Here is a 15,338-nt window from a genome sequence, read left to right as displayed (position 1 = left end):
AGATCCTTCAGGGCAGGATTAAAGGGCTTTGCTACCAGATCCTTCAGGGCAGGATTAAAGGGCTTTGCTACCAGATCCTTCAGGGCAGGATTAAAGGGCTTTGCTACCAGATCCTTCAGGGCAGGATTAAAGGGCTTTGCTACCAGATCCTTCAGGGCAGGATTAAAGGGCTTTACTACCAGATCCTTCAGGGCAGGATTAAAGGGCTTTGCTCCCAGATCCTTCAGGGCTGGATTAAAGGGCTTTGCTACCAGATCCTTCAGTGCAGGATTAAAGGGCTTTGCTACCAGATCCTTCAGGGCAGTTTTAAAGGGCTTTGCTACCAGATCCTTCAGTGCAGGATTAAAGGGCTTTGCTACCAGATCCTTCAGGGCTGGATTAAAGGGCTTTGCTACCAGATCCTTCAGGATTAAAGGGATTTGCTACCAGATCCTTCAGGGCAGGATTAAAGGGCTTTGCTACCAGATCCTTCATGGCAGGATTAAAGGGCTTTGCTACCAGATCCTTCAGGGCAGGATTAAAGGGCTTTGCTACCAGATCCTTCATGGCAGGATTAAAGGGCTTTGCTACCAGATCCTTCAGGGCAGGATTAAAGGGCTTTGCTACCAGATCCTTCAGGGCAGGATTAAAGGGCTTTGCTACCAGATCCTTCAGGGCAGGATTAAAGGGCTTTGCTACCAGATCCTTCAGGGCAGGATTAAAGGGCTTTGCTACCAGATCCTTCAGGGCAGGATTAAAGGGCTTTGCTACCAGATCCTTCAGTGCAGGATTAAAGGGCTTTGCTACCAGATCCTTCAGGGCAGGATTAAAGGGCTTTGCTACCAGATCCTTCAGGGCTGGATTAAGGGCTTTGCTACCAGATCCTTCAGGGCTGGATTAAAGGGCTTTGCTACCAGATCCTTCAGGGGGCTTTACTACCAGATACTTCAGGGCAGGATTAAAGGGCTTTGCTCCCAGATCCTTCAGGGCAGGATTAAAGGGCTTTGCTACCAGATCCTTCAGGGCAGGATTAAATGGCTTTGCTAGATCCTTCAGTGCAGGATTAAAGGGCTTTGCTACCTGATCCTTCAGGGCAGGATTAAAGGGCTTTGCTACCAGATCCTTCAGGGCAGGATTAAAGGGCTTTGCTACCAGATCCTTCAGGGCAGGATTAAAGGGCTTTGCTACCAGATCCTTCAGGGCAGGATTAAAGGGCTTTGCTACCAGATCCTTCATGGCAGGATTAAAGGGCTTTGCTCCTAGATCCTCCAGGCCAGGATTAAAGGGCTTTGCTACCAGATCCTTCAGGGCAGGATTAAAGGGCTTTGCTACCAGATCCTTCAGGGCAGGATTAAAGGGCTTTGCTACCAGATCCTTCAGTGCAGGATTAAAGGGCTTTGCTACCAGATCCTTCAGGGCTGGATTAAAGGGCTTTGCTACCAGATCCTTCCAGGGCAGGATTAAAGGGTTTTGCTACCAGATCCTCCAGGGCAGGATTAAAGGGTTAAGGATTAAAGGGCTTTGCTACCAGATCCTTCAGGGCTGGATTAAAGGGCTTTGCTACCAGATCCTTCAGGGCAGGATTAAAGGGCTTTACTACCAGATACTTCAGGGCAGGATTAAAGGGCTTTGCTACCAGATCCTTCAGGGCTGGATTAAAGGGCTTTGGATCCTTCAGTGCAGGATTAAAGGGCTTTGCTACCAGATCCTTCAGGGCAGGATTAAAGGGCTTTGCTACCAGATCCTTCAGGGCAGGATTAAAGGGCTTTGCTACCAGATCCTTCAGGGCAGGATTAAAGGGCTTTGCTACCAGATCCTTCAGGGCAGGATTAAAGGGCTTTGCTACCAGATCCTTCATGGCAGGATTAAAGGGCTTTGCTACCAGATCCTTCAAGGATTAAAGGGCTTTGCTACCAGATCCTTCAGGGCAGGATTAAAGGGCTTTGCTACCAGATCCTTCAGGGCAGGATTAAAGGGCTTTGCTACCAGATCCTTCAGGGCAGGATTAAAGGGCTTTGCTACCAGATCCTTCAGGCAGGATTAAAGGGCTTTGCTACCAGATCCTTCAGGGCAGGATTAAAGGGCTTTGCTACCAGATCCTTCAGGGCAGGATTAAAGGGCTTTGCTACCAGATCCTTCAGGGCAGGATTAAAGGGCTTTGATCTTCAGGGCAGGATTAAAGGGCTTTGCTACCAGATCCTTCAGGGCAGGATTAAAGGGCTTTGCTACCAGATCCTTCAGGGCAGGATTAAAGGGCTTTGCTAAGATCCTTCAGGGCTGGATTAAAGGGCTTTGCTACCAGATCCTTCAGGGCTTCAGATCCTTCAGGGCAGGATTAAAGGGCTTTGCTACCAGATCCTTCAGGGCAGGATTAAAGGGCTTTGCTACCAGATCCTTCAGGGCAGGATTAAAGGGCTTTGCTACCAGATCCTTCAGGGCAGGATTAAAGGGCTTTGCTTTTCAGGGCTACCAGATCCTTCAGGGCAGGATTAAAGGGCTTTGCTACCAGATCCTTCAGGGCAGGATTAAAGGGCTTTGCTACCAGATCCTTGGGCAGGATTAAAGGGCTTTGCAGATCCTTCAGGGCAGGATTAAAGGGCTTTGCTACCACCTTCAGGGCAGGATTAAAGGGCTTTGCTACCAGATCCTTCAGGGCAGGATTAAAGGGCTTTGCTACCAGGGCAGGATTAAAGGGCTTTGCTACCAGATCCTTCAGGGCAGGATTAAAGGGCTTTGCTACCAGATCCTTCAGGGCAGGATTAAAGGGCTTTGCTACCAGATCCTTCAGGGCAGGATTAAAGGGCTTTGCTCTCCTTCAGGGCAGGATTAAAGGGCTTTGCTACCAGATCCTTCAGGGCTGGATTAAAGGGCTTTGCTACCAGATCCTTCAGGGCAGGATTAAAGGGCCTTGGGCTTAAAGGGCTTTGCTACCAGATCCTTCAGGGCAGGATTAAAGGGCTTTGCTACCAGATCCTTCAGGGCAGGATTAAAGGGCTTTGCTACCAGATCCTTCAGGGCAGGATTAAAGGGCTTTGCTACCAGATCCTTCAGGGCAGGATTAAAGGGCTTTGCTACCAGATCCTTCAGGGCAGGATTAAAGGGCTTTGCTACCAGATCCTTCAGGGCAGGATTAAAGGGCTTTGCTACCAGATCCTTCAGGGCAGGATTAAAGGGCTTTGCTACCAGATCCTTCAGGGCAGGATTAAAGGGCTTTGCTCCTATATCCTCCAGGGCAGGATTAAAGGGCTTTACTACCAGATACTTCAGGGCAGGATTAAAGGGCTTTGCTACCAGATCCTTCAGGGCAGGATTAAAGGGCTTTGCTACCAGATCCTTCAGGGCTGGATTAAAGGGCTTTGCTACCAGATCCTTCAGGGCAGGATTAAAGGGCTTTGCTCCCAGATCCTTCAGGGCAGGATTAAAGGGCTTTGCTACCAGATCCTTCAGGGCTGGATTAAAGGGCTTTGCTACCAGATCCTTCATGGCAGGATTAAAGGGCTTTGCTACCAGATCCTTCAGGGCAGGATTAAAGGGCTTTGCTACCAGATCCTTCATGGCAGGATTAAAGGGCTTTGCTACCAGATCCTTCAGGGCAGGATTAAAGGGCTTTGCTACCAGATCCTTCAGGGCAGGATTAAAGGGCTTTGCTACCAGATCCTTCAGGGATTAAAGGGCAGGGGGCTTTGGATCCTTCAGTGCAGGATTAAAGGGCTTTGCTCCATATCCTCCAGGGCAGGATTAAAGGGCTTTGCTCCTATATCCTCCAGGGCAGGATTAAAGGGCTTTACTACCAGATACTTCAGGGCAGGATTAAAGGGCTTTGCTACCAGATCCTTCAGGGCAGGATTAAAGGGCTTTGCTACCAGATACTTCAGGGCTGGATTAAAGGGCTTTGCTACCAGATCCTTCAGGGCAGGATTAAAGGGCTTTGCTCCCAGATCCTTCAGGGCAGGATTAAAGGGCTTTGCTACCAGATCCTTCAGGGCTGGATTAAAGGGCTTTGCTACCAGATCCTTCAGGGCAGGATTAAAGGGCTTTGCTACCAGATCCTTCAGGGCAGGATTAAAGGGCTTTGCTACCAGATACTTCAGGGCTGGATTAAAGGGCTTTGCTACCAGATCCTTCAGGGCAGGATTAAAGGGCTTTACTACCAGATACTCCTCAACCATGCTGATCTATTTCAGACAGAGTTATACCACCAGTCTGACAGGGACCAACGTGTGGAGTTAACAGGAGTTATACCACCAGGAGTTATACCACCAGGAGTTATACCACCAGTCTGACAGGGACCAACGTGTGGAGTTAACAGGAGTTATACCACCAGGAGTTATACCACCAGGAGTTATACCACCAGGAGTTATACCACCAGTCAGACAGGGACCAACGTGTGGAGTTAACAGGAGTTATACCACCAGGAGTTATACCACCAGTCTGACAGGGACCAACGTGTGGAGTTAACAGGAGTTATACCACCAGGAGTTATACCACCAGGAGTTATACCACCAGGAGTTATACCACCAGTCAGACAGGGACCAACGTGTGGAGTTAACAGGAGTTATACCACCAGGAGTTATACCACCAGGAGTTATACCACCAGGAGTTATACCACCAGTCAGACAGGGACCAACGTGTGGAGTTAACAGGAGTTATACCACCAGGAGTTATACTACCAGTCAGGCAGGGACCAACGTGTGGAGTTAACCTGTGACCTGGCCTTCTCTTCCTGGGGCAGCCAATCAAAAACGTTGACAGTGAAGTGCCGTCAGCACTGAGTACAGAAAGGGGAGCTTCAATCAAAGAAAGAGCTGAGGTCAAGCTTCCTGCTATACTCCACAGACCCCACATGTTCTGACCAGTTTGGATGTCAGAGACTAACTCCAGCCCTCTTATGAAGCACACAAAGAGACGACCCCGCCAGACATCTCTAAACTATGACAACCAGTCATGGAGGGAAGGAACAGGGAAGTACAAAGTCATTCACCTCCAGGGAAAGGCCACCGCTCACAGAGTGCAGAGAGATGTCAGACCTGGTGACCTGGTGACCTGGTCTAAACGGAGAGGAAAGACATTTCCCGTTGCTTTTCTGACGCAGCATCGTGAGCTGCTCACCCTACTATCCCCACACATCTTTCTTCAGCCAATGATCCAGCATGGCAGCTCATTTCAGGTGGCTGCTAACCTGGCTTTTATCCCAAATGGCACCCTATTCTCTTTGGGTCTGTGTCAAAAGTAGTGCACTACATAGGGATTAGGGTCCTGGTTAAAAGTAGTGCATTATATAGGGATTAGGGTCCTGGTTAAAAGTAGTGCACTACATAGGGAATAGGGCTCTGGTCTAAAGTAGTGCACAACCCCATCTCACAGTTAGGCTTACATCATAATTCAATGCCAATAAAAACAGCAGGGAGTTATACACTTCCACTGGACACATGCTGTCAGTATACAACCTATTGTCAGTATACAACCTATTGTCAGTATATAACCTATTGTCATTATACAACCTATTGTCAGTATATAACCTATTGTCAGTATATAAACTATTGTCAGTAAACAACCTATTGTCAGTAAACAACCTATTGTCAGTATACAACCTATTGTCAGTATACAACCTATTGTCAGTATACAACCTATTGTCAGTAAAACAACCAGTATACAACCTGTCAGTAAACAACCTATTGTCAGTATACAACCTATTGTCAGTATACAACCTGTCAGTATACAACCTATTGTCAGTATACAACCTATTGTCAGTATACAACCTATTGTCAGTAATAACCTATTGTCAGTAAACAACCTATTGTCAGTATATAACTGTCAGTATACAACCTGCATTGTCAGTATATAACCTAGTTTCTGTACAACTAGTATATAACAACTGTCAGTATACAACCTATATAAGTATATAACCTGATTGTCAGTATTTGACCTATTGTCAGTATACAACCTATTGTCAGTATACAACCTATTGTCAGTATACAACCTATTGTCAGTATACAACCTATTGTCAGTATACAACCTATTGTCAGTATACAACCTATTGTCAGTATACAACCTATTGTCAGTATACAACCTATTGTCAGTATACAACCTATTGTCAGTATTGTCAGTATATAACCTATTGTCAGTATACAACCTATTGTCAGTATACAACCTATTGTCAGTATACAACCTATTGTCAGTATACAACCTATTGTCAGTATACAACCTATTGTCAGTATACAACCTATTGTCAGTATACAACCTATTGTCAGTATACAACCTATTGTCAGTATATAACCTATTGTCAGTATACAACCTATTGTCAGTATACAACCTATTGTCAGTATACAACCTATTGTCAGTATACAACCTATTGTCAGTATACAACCTATTGTCAGTATACAACCTATTGTCAGTATATAACCTATTGTCAGTATACAACCTATTGTCAGTATATAACCTATTGTCAGTATACAACCTATTGTCAGTATACAACCTATTGTCAGTATATAACCTATTGTCAGTATACAACCTATTGTCAGTATACAACCTATTGTCAGTATATAACCTATTGTCAGTATACAACCTATTGTCAGTATACAACCTATTGTCAGTATATAACCTATTGTCAGTATACAACCTATTGTCAGTATACAACCTATTGTCAGTATACAACCTATTGTCAGTATATAACCTATTGTCAGTATACAACCTATTGTCAGTATACAACCTATTGTCAGTATACAACCTATTGTCAGTATACAACCTATTGTCAGTATACAACCTATTGTCAGTATACAACCTATTGTCAGTATACAACCTATTGTCAGTATATAACCTATTGTCAGTATACAACCTATTGTCAGTATACAACCTATTGTCAGTATACAACCTATTGTCAGTATACAACCTATTGTCAGTATACAACCTATTGTCAGTATACAACCTATTGTCAGTATACAACCTATTGTCAGTATACAACCTATTGTCAGTATACAACCTATTGTCAGTATACAACCTATTGTCAGTATACAACCTATTGTCAGTATACAACCTATTGTCAGTATACAACCTATTGTCAGTATACAACCTATTGTCAGTATACAACCTATTGTCAGTATACAACCTATTGTCAGTATACAACCTATTGTCAGTATACAACCTATTGTCAGTATATAACCTATTGTCAGTATACAACCTATTGTCAGTATACAACCTATTGTCAGTATATAACCTATTGTCAGTATACAACCTATTGTCAGTATACAACCTATTGTCAGTATACAACCTATTGTCAGTATATAACCTATTGTCAGTATACAACCTATTGTCAGTATACAACCTATTGTCAGTATACAACCTATTGTCAGTATACAACCTATTGTCAGTATACAACCTATTGTCAGTATACAACCTATTGTCAGTATATAACCTATTGTCAGTATACAACCTATTGTCAGTATATAACCTATTGTCAGTATACAACCTATTGTCAGTATATAACCTATTGTCAGTATACAACCTATTGTCAGTATACAACCTATTGTCAGTATACAACTGTCAGTATATAACCTATTGTCAGTATATAACCTATTGTCAGTATAACAACCTATTGTCAGTATAACAACCTATTGTCAGTATACAACCTATTGTCAGTAAACAACCTATTGTCAGTAAACAACCTATTGTCAGTAAACAACCTATTGTCAGTAAACAACCTATTGTCAGTATATAACCTATTGTCAGTAAACAACCTATTGTCAGTAAACAACCTATTGTCAGTATACAACCTATTGTCAGTATATAACCTATTGTCAGTAAACAACCTATTGTCAGTAAACAACCTATTGTCAGTATACAACCTATTGTCAGTATATAACCTATTGTCAGTATACAACCTATTGTCAGTATACAACCTATTGTCAGTATATAACCTATTGTCAGTAAACAACCTATTGTCAGTATACAACCTATTGTCAGTATACAACCTATTGTCAGTATACAACCTATTGTCAGTATACAACCTATTGTCAGTAAACAACCTATTGTCAGTATACAACCTATTGTCAGTATACAACCTATTGTCAGTAAACAACCTATTGTCAGTATACAACCTATTGTCAGTAAACAACCTATTGTCAGTATACAACCTATTGTCAGTATACAACCTATTGTCAGTATACAACCTATTGTCAGTATACAACCTATTGTCAGTATACAACCTATTGTCAGTAAACAACCTATTGTCAGTATACAACCTATTGTCAGTATATAACCTATTGTCAGTATACAACCTATTGTCAGTATACAACCTATTGTCAGTAAACAACCTATTGTCAGTATACAACCTATTGTCAGTATACAACCTATTGTCAGTATACAACCTATTGTCAGTATACAACCTATTGTCAGTATACAACCTATTGTCAGTATACAACCTATTGTCAGTAAACAACCTATTGTCAGTATATAACCTATTGTCAGTATACAACCTATTGTCAGTATACAACTGTCAGTATATAACCTATTGTCAGTATACAACTGTCAGTATACAACCTATTGTCAGTATACAACCTATTGTCAGTATACAACCTATTGTCAGTATACAACCTATTGTCAGTATACAACCTATTGTCAGTAAACAACCTATTGTCAGTATACAACCTATTGTCAGTATACAACCTATTGTCAGTATATAACCTATTGTCAGTATATAACCTATTGTCAGTATACAACCTATTGTCAGTATACAACCTATTGTCAGTAAACAACCTATTGTCAGTATACAACCTATTGTCAGTATACAACCTATTGTCAGTATACAACCTATTGTCAGTATACAACCTATTGTCAGTATACAACCTATTGTCAGTATACAACCTATTGTCAGTATACAACCTATTGTCAGTATACAACCTATTGTCAGTATACAACCTATTGTCAGTATACAACCTATTGTCAGTAAACAACCTATTGTCAGTATATAACCTATTGTCAGTAAACAACCTATTGTCAGTATACAACCTATTGTCAGTATACAACCTATTGTCAGTATACAACCTATTGTCAGTATATAACCTATTGTCAGTAAACAACCTATTGTCAGTAAACAACCTATTGTCAGTATACAACCTATTGTCAGTATACAACCTATTGTCAGTAAACAACCTATTGTCAGTATACAACCTATTGTCAGTATATAACCTATTGTCAGTAAACAACCTATTGTCAGTATATAACCTATTGTCAGTATACAACCTATTGTCAGTATATAACCTATTGTCAGTATACAACCTATTGTCAGTAAACAACCTATTGTCAGTAAACAACCTATTGTCAGTAAACAACCTATTGTCAGTATACAACCTATTGTCAGTAAACAACCTATTGTCAGTAAACAACCTATTGTCAGTATACAACTGTCAGTATACAACCTATTGTCAGTAAACAACCTATTGTCAGTATACAACCTATTGTCAGTATATAACCTATTGTCAGTATACAACCTATTGTCAGTAAACAACCTATTGTCAGTATACAACCTATTGTCAGTATATAACCTATTGTCAGTATATAACCTATTGTCAGTAAACAACCTATTGTCAGTATATAACCTATTGTCAGTAAACAACCTATTGTCAGTATATAACCTATTGTCAGTATATAACCTATTGTCAGTATACAACCTATTGTCAGTAAACAACCTATTGTCAGTATACAACCTATTGTCAGTATACAACCTATTGTCAGTATACAACCTATTGTCAGTAAACAACCTATTGTCAGTATACAACCTATTGTCAGTATATAACCTATTGTCAGTAAACAACCTATTGTCAGTATACAACTGTCAGTATATAACCTATTGTCAGTATACAACCTATTGTCAGTAAACAACCTATTGTCAGTATACAACCTATTGTCAGTATACAACCTATTGTCAGTATACAACCTATTGTCAGTAAACAACCTATTGTCAGTAAACAACCTATTGTCAGTAAACAACCTATTGTCAGTATACAACCTGTCAGTATATCCTATTGTCAGTATACAACCTATTGTCAGTATACAACCTATTGTCAGTAAACAACCTATTGTCAGTATACAACCTATTGTCAGTATATAACCTATTGTCAGTAAACAACCTATCAGTATACAACCTATTGTCAGTATACAACCTATTGTCAGTATACAACCTATTGTCAGTATACAACCTATTGTCAGTAAACAACCTATTGTCAGTAAACAACCTATTGTCAGTATACAACTGTCAGTAAACAACCTATTGTCAGTATACAACCTATTGTCAGTAAACAACCTATTGTCAGTAAACAACCTGTTGTCAGTAAACAACCTATTGTCAGTATACAACCTATTGTCAGTATACAACCTATTGTCAGTAAACAACCTATTGTCAGTATACAACAGTATACAACCTATTGTCAGTATACAACCTATTGTCAGTATACAACCTATTGTCAGTATACAACCTATTGTCAGTAAACAACCTATTGTCAGTATACAACCTATTGTCAGTATACAACCTATTGTCAGTATACAACCTATTGTCAGTAAACAACCTATTGTCAGTATACAACCTATTGTCAGTATACAACCTATTGTCAGTATACAACCTATTGTCAGTATACAACCTATTGTCAGTATACAACCTATTGTCAGTAAACAACCTATTGTCAGTAAACAACCTATTGTCAGTAAACAACCTATTGTCAGTATACAACCTATTGTCAGTATACAACCTATTGTCAGTATACAACCTATTGTCAGTAAACAACCTATTGTCAGTATACAACCTATTGTCAGTATACAACCTATTGTCAGTAAACAACCTATTGTCAGTATACAACCTATTGTCAGTATACAACCTATTGTCAGTATACAACCTATTGTCAGTATACAACCTATTGTCAGTAAACAACCTATTGTCAGTAAACAACCTATTGTCAGTAAACAACCTATTGTCAGTAAACAACCTATTGTCAGTATACAACCTATTGTCAGTAAACAACCTATTGTCAGTATACAACCTATTGTCAGTATACAACCTATTGTCAGTATACAACCTATTGTCAGTAAACAACCTATTGTCAGTATACAACCTATTGTCAGTATACAACCTATTGTCAGTATACAACCTATTGTCAGTATACAACCTATTGTCAGTATACAACCTATTGTCAGTAAACAACCTATTGTCAGTATACAACTGTCAGTATACAACCTATTGTCAGTATACAACCTATTGTCAGTATACAACCTATTGTCAGTATACAACCTATTGTCAGTAAACAACCTATTGTCAGTATACAACTATTGTCAGTATACAACCTATTGTCAGTATACAACCTATTGTCAGTATACAACCTATTGTCAGTATACAACCTATTGTCAGTAAACAACCTATTGTCAGTATACAACTGTCAGTATACAACCTATTGTCAGTATACAACCTATTGTCAGTATACAACCTATTGTCAGTAAACAACCTATTGTCAGTATACAACCTATTGTCAGTAAACAACCTATTGTCAGTAAACAACCTATTGTCAGTATATAACTGTCAGTATACAACCTATTGTCAGTAAACAACCTATTGTCAGTATATAACCTATTGTCAGTATATAACCTATTGTCAGTAAACAACCTATTGTCAGTATACAACCTATTGTCAGTATACAACCTATTGTCAGTAAACAACCTATTGTCAGTATACAACTGTCAGTATATAACCTATTGTCAGTATACAACTGTCAGTATACAACCTATTGTCAGTAAACAACCTATTGTCAGTATACAACCTATTGTCAGTATATAACCTATTGTCAGTAAACAACCTATTGTCAGTATACAACTGTCAGTATATAACCTATTGTCAGTATACAACCTATTGTCAGTATATAACCTATTGTCAGTATACAACCTATTGTCAGTATACAACCTGTCAGTATATAACCTATTGTCAGTATACAACCTATTGTCAGTATACAACCTATTGTCAGTATACAACCTATTGTCAGTATACAACCTATTGTCAGTAAACAACTGTCAGTATACAACCTATTGTCAGTATACAACTGTCAGTATACAACCTATTGTCAGTATATAACTGTCAGTATACAACCTATTGTCAGTAAACAACTGTCAGTATACAACCTATTGTCAGTAAACAACCTATTGTCAGTAAACAACCTATTGTCAGTAAACAACCTATTGTCAGTATACAACCTATTGTCAGTAAACAACCTATTGTCAGTAAACAACCTATTGTCAGTAAACAACCTATTGTCAGTATACAACCTATTGTCAGTATACAACCTATTGTCAGTAAACAACCTATTGTCAGTATATGTCACGTTCTGACCTTTATTTTCTGTGTTTTGTGTTTAGTTAGTATGGTCAGGGCGTGAGTTGGGTGGGTAGTCTATGTTTGTTTGTCTAGGTTTTGGGAATTTCTATGTTTCGGCCTAGTATGGTTCTCAATCAGAGGCAGGTGTCATTAGTTGTCTCTGATTGAGAATCATACTTAGGTAGCCTGGGTTTCACTGTGTGTTTGTGGGTGATTGTTTCCTGTCTCTGTGTGTGCACCAGATAGGACTGTAATTTGAGTTTTCACATTTTTTGTTTTGTTAGTTTGTTCATGTGTACCTGATAGCATTAAAAAGTACCATGGAAAATTACCACGCCCGTATTGGTCCTCTGATCCGTTTCGCCTCTCCTCTTCGGAAGAAGAGGAGGAAACTCGTTACAGAATCACCCACCACAATCGGACCAAGCGGCGTGGTAAAGGACAGCGACAGACAGCAGCAGCAGCAACAACAACAGCGGCCAGCATCAGAGCTGAATCTGGACTACACAACTTGGGAGGAGATAGATAGGTGGGCGGTCGACCCAGGAGAGTGCCGGAGCCCGCCTGGGATTCGATGGAGCAATGCAAGGAAGGTTACAGGAGAATGAGGTTGGCTGGGAAAAATCGCAGCCCCAAAGCAGAGCTGGAGGCAGCGAAAGCTGATCGGCGGCAATATGAGGAGCCAGCACGGCAGTGCGACAGGTATTGGCAGCCCCAAATTTTTTTGGGGGCACACGAGGTGTGGTACTAAGCCAGGTAGCAGACCTGAGCTCACTCCTCGTGCTTATTATGAGCAGCGCATTACTGGTCAGGCACCGTGTTATGCGGTTGAGCGCACGGTGTCGCCAGTGCGTGTCCATAGCCCGGTGCGCTATAGGGCAGCCCCCCGAGAGTGCCATGCGAGTGTGGGCATTGAGCCAGGGCGTATGGTGCCTGCTCAGCGGGTCTGGTCGCCGGTACGCAGTCTTGGTCCAGGTTATCCTGCGCCGGCTCTGCGTGCTGTGTCTCCGGGCGCTGGGAGGGTGCAGTGCGTCCTCTGCCTGCGCTCCGCTCGTACCGGGCAACTGTGGGAGTGGAGCCTAGGGGAGAGGTGCGTGTAGTAAGCACTAGATCTCCGTGCTTACCCACAGCCCGGTTCAACCTGTGCCTGCACTCTTGAGGGTCCGGGCTCGAGTAGTTGTCCAGCCTGGGGAAGTGGTGCCAGGTTGCGCACCAGAGCTCCAGTGCTCCCCCACAGCCCGGTCTTTCAGGCTCCTCCTAACACCAAGCCTCCTGAAAGTCTCCCCAGCCTGGTAGTTCCTGTGGCAGCCCCACGCACCAGGCTGTCTCTCAGTCTCCTCCCTGCAGGTGCTCCCGCCTGTCCGGCGCCGCTGCCGGAGCGTTCCGCCTGTCCGGCGCCGCTGCGGGAGCCTCCCGCCTGTCCGGCGCCGCTGCCGGGCCTCCCGCCTGTCCGGCGCCGCTGCCAGCCTCCCGCCTGTCCGGCGCCGCTGCCAGCCTCCCGCCTGTCCGGCGCCGCTGCAAGCCTCCCGCCTGTCCGGGCCTCCCGCCTGTCCGGCGCCGCTGCCAGCCTCCCGCCTGTCCGGCGCCACTGCCGGAGCCTCCCGCCTGTCCGGCGCCGCTGCCGGAGCCTCCCGCCTGTCCGGCGCCGCTGCTGGAGCGTCCCGCCTGTCCGGCGCCGCTGCCTCCTGTAGCAGCTCCACGCACCAGGCTGTCTCTCTGTCTCCTCTCTGCAGGTGCTCCCGCCTGTCCGGCGCCGCTGCCGGAGCCTCCCGCCTGTCCGGCGCCGCTGCCGGAGCCTCCCGCCTGTCCGGCGCCGCTGCCGGAGCCTCCCGCCTGTCCGGCGCCGCTGCAGGAGCCTCCCGCCTGTCCGGAGCCTCCCGCCTGTCCGGCGCCGCTGCCGGAGCCTCTCGCCTGTCCGGCGCCGCTGCGGAGCCTCCCGCCTGTCCGGCGCTGCTGCCGAGCCTCCCGCCTGTCCGGCGCCGCTGCGGGCGTCCCGCCTGTCCGGCGCCGCTGCTGGAGCGTCCCGCCTGTCTGGCGCCGCTGCCGGGCGTCCCGCCTGTCTGGCGCCGCTGCCGGGCGTCCCTCCTGTCCGGCGCCGCTGCCGGAGCCTCCCGCCTGTCCGGCGCCGCTGCAGCGTCCCGCCTGTCCGGCGCCGCTGCCGGTAGCCCCTCAGCCCAGAGGCGCCAGAGCCCCTCAGCCCAGGGCGCCAGAGCCCCTCAGCCCAGAGGCGCCAGAGCCCCTCAGCCCAGAGGCGCCAGAGCCCCTCAGCCCAGAGGCGCCAGAGCCCCTCAGCCCAGGCGCCAGAGCCCTGTCCCTTTGTCCAGAGCCCCTGTCCCTCTGTCCAGAGCCCCTGTCCCTCTGTCCAGAGCTTCTGCCCCTCTGTCCCGAGCTGCCCCTCTGTCCAGTGGGGTCATTGAGAGGGGTTGCCATGGTGAAAAGCCACGGAGGCGGACAAAGACAATGGTGAAGTGGGGTCCGCGTCCCGCGCCAGAACCGCCACCGCGGACAGATGCCCACCCAGACCCTCCCCTATAGGTCAGGTTTTGCGGCCGGAGTCCGCACCTTTGGGGGTACTGTCACGTTCTGACCTTTATTTTCTGTGTTTTGTGTTTAGTTAGTATGGTCAGGGCGTGAGTTGGGTGGGTAGTCTATGTTTGTTTGTCTAGGTTTTGGGAATTTCTATGTTTCGGCCTAGTATGGTTCTCAATCAGAGGCAGGTGTCATTAGTTGTCTCTGATTGAGAATCATACTTAGGTAGCCTGGGTTTCACTGTGTGTTTGTGGGTGATTGTTTCCTGTCTCTGTGTGTGCACCAGATAGGACTGTAATTTGAGTTTTCACATTTTTTGTTTTGTTAGTTTGTTCATGTGTACCTGATAGCATTAAAAAGTACCATGGAAAATTACCACGCCGCGTATTGGTCCTCTGATCCGTTTCGCCTCTCCTCTTCGGAAGAAGAGGAGGAAACTGTTACAGTAAACAACTGTCAGTATACAACCTATTGTCAGTAAACA

At 44.2% G+C, this 15,338-nt stretch overlaps 1 protein-coding gene across 2 annotated transcripts in view; it reads right to left on the bottom strand.

Moving 5' to 3' along the window:
* The window catches only part of LOC118381157 (Krueppel-like factor 7), a 96,314-nt gene that overhangs the window by 37,407 nt on the left and 43,569 nt on the right, over window positions 1-15,338 (bottom strand). The window lies entirely within an intron of this gene.

Source organism: Oncorhynchus keta, unplaced genomic scaffold (assembly GCF_023373465.1).
Source record: "Oncorhynchus keta strain PuntledgeMale-10-30-2019 unplaced genomic scaffold, Oket_V2 Un_scaffold_5147_pilon_pilon, whole genome shotgun sequence".
NCBI classification, from domain to species: domain Eukaryota; kingdom Metazoa; phylum Chordata; class Actinopteri; order Salmoniformes; family Salmonidae; genus Oncorhynchus; species Oncorhynchus keta.
The sequence above is the reverse complement of the archived record's forward strand: the minus strand, read 5'-3'. Positions and strand labels throughout refer to the sequence as shown.